The sequence below is a fragment of the Schistocerca gregaria genome, unplaced genomic scaffold, assembly GCF_023897955.1.
Source record: "Schistocerca gregaria isolate iqSchGreg1 unplaced genomic scaffold, iqSchGreg1.2 ptg000178l, whole genome shotgun sequence".
NCBI classification, from domain to species: Eukaryota; Metazoa; Arthropoda; class Insecta; order Orthoptera; family Acrididae; genus Schistocerca; species Schistocerca gregaria.
In genome coordinates, this window is record NW_026061728.1 from 11958094 (window position 1) to 11960507 (window position 2414).

Genomic DNA, 2414 nt, shown 5'->3' on the forward strand with positions numbered 1-2414 from the left:
GTCTGATCTTTTAGTGACTTTTGCAATGGCATCCTTTGTAGTCTGCGGTTTTGGTGGCGCTTGTGCGACCACCGCCGCCCAGGTCTTTCCGGGTTGTTTCATTAATCTCTCATTTTCTTTTTTAACTTCTTCTACACGGCCCTCAAGCTTGGCGTTTGCGATAGCCCACGCCGCCAGTTCATTTTTGATTATAGTCAAAGCCGCTTGACTAATTTTACCATTTTTGATATGTTGCTCGAGGAGCAATGATATTCTCGTGTGTCTTTGTAGGACATTTTCCTCAATTGCCTGTCACGACTCGTCCTGAGGAGCGGGTTCAGACATCACGGAAGCTCGCGTTGGCGCACTCGAATCACTCGTTTCTGGTGTAGCCATGATGAACGAGTGATAAAAAAGGGGTGGGAGCCCGTCTCTTGCCCCGGACCGGCTCTTCTGGCATGGGGGGGGACTTCTGCAGCTCGCTCACCGACTTCGCCCCTAGGTCAAGAGCACTCCAGAGCTGCTGGGTTCAGCGCGCCGTTTTCAGCGCACTGGTCCCCCTCGGTGACTCCGTCATCGGCGATTTCACGCGACGCACCCCGGCAACTGCACCCCGCACTCCGGAGAGGCGGATGCACCTCTCGCCCTTCGCCGCCTACTTGCCCGAGTTTCCACCTCTCGGCCAGGGACCCACTCCTACTCAGGTGGCGGGCCGGTCCCCCAGGCGTTCGGCGGTCTGGACCCATCTAACCTGGCCCAGGCGATGTTATCACCACCTGGGTTTGGCAGAACACGCCCCGGATACCCAGGGGCGCGGCGAAGCACCCTTGCCGACACGCGCCGCGATCCCACGCCGACAAACGAGATCGCCGGCATGCAGAGCACCTGTTGTTCTGTGCCCTGCGAAAAGAAGGGACTGATGTACGGTCCCTCGACACAGCTCCCCCTGTGCCATGCACCCTTCGCTTTCGCATCGGGTTGGGTCGCAGCTCTACCTTTTGTCGCAAGGCAAAATGCCAAGCTTAACGTCTGGCACCACGGGAAGGCGGAAAGAGACACTTGGGAAGGAGAGGCTATAAGAGACGCATCACTTCCCCTGTGAGGACTGCCGCGGCACGCCCGTCTGGAAGCGATACGCCCCAGTGCAAGCCTCCGTGCCTTACGGCGCGCCGGCTACGGGCGGGCCCGCGCCGAACGCGCCGTCGAGTGACCGACCTCACGCCAGACAGATAAAGCATTGGTCAAAGCGGTACAGCATAAAGTGGGACGAGGCAGTCTGAATTACATTTTATAGATGTATTTCTCACATATCTCAGAGCCTCTCGCGGTCGTCGTCGTCGTCGTCGTCGTCGTCGTCGTCGTCGTCGCCGCCGCCGCCGCTTCTGCTGAATTAGCAAATGGCCATCGTAGCAAATGCGGCGAGGGACGCCCTGCCTTCGATTCCGAATGCACAAAGTGTGTGGTCTTGTTTCTCAGTCTATATTTGGTCGGTCTCGTAAGAGGTTGAATGTAACGAATGGGTGGGAAAGAGCAAGGGGCAGCGGCTGTGTAGAACGAAAACACAAATCCTCAGGGGTGTGAGCGTTTCGAGATGAGTCGTATACATGACATAGTTGGTCGTCAGTGACTATGTGTCCTAATGGATAATGCGTCGGACTTCGGATCTGATGATTACAGGTTCGAATGTTGTCACGGCCTTTTTTTTTCCAGTTCTGAAAAGGAAACATACCGTTTAAATGTAGCAATTGAGCAGTACGAAACCGTCTGAATGTTGCTGTTGACCATTTTTTGCTTGGAAATGCTCTTGAGCTTGAAACACACACAACAAGACCGGTGTTAACTAGCGAAATGGTCGGCAGAGTGCCGACACCGCGAGTTTTGACTGGCACTTGCACATCTAAAACAACGACGAGAAAGTAACTCGTTCGGCTTTTGAGTCACATAAAGTATGTGTGTTAATTTGTACGCCACTAGCTCTGCATGCTCTCATGCAATTTCTTTACCTCTCAGAAATGATTATGACATAAAAGTGAAGTACGTGACGAGTGTGACGTTAGGAAAACATTAGGCAGCATGGAGAGATTCTGTACGGTACCACCCAACCAAACGAGTACTGTGTGACGTGCTATCCGGCAGGTATTCAACGAGGTAGCCGGCTAGCTCAGTCGGTAGAGCGTCAGACTCTTAATCCTAGGGTCGTGGGTTCGAGCCACACGCTGGGCGGAACGGAATTTTGTTCCGCTGCAGATGTAAATTACCGTTTTTCTGATTAACGAGATGTAATGGAAATAGCAACTTTAAACTTTGCCTACGTCTCTGTCACTCACAAGGAAACTATTTGAATGTGAAGGTGATTTTGTAGACATGTGTGGAAGACATGTTCTGAAATGCAAGTGTTGTTGTTTGGAGAGCACATCGGTTACGTGTCAGATGTG

General features: G+C 52.8%; 1 non-coding gene across 1 annotated transcript; it reads left to right on the forward strand.

Annotated features, from left to right (window-relative positions):
- The first annotated feature begins 2129 nt into the window (after positions 1-2129).
- Positions 2130-2202, forward strand: Trnak-cuu (transfer RNA lysine (anticodon CUU)). The gene has a single exon. It is a non-coding gene; the product is annotated as a tRNA-Lys (tRNA).
- The last annotated feature ends 212 nt before the right edge of the window (positions 2203-2414 follow it).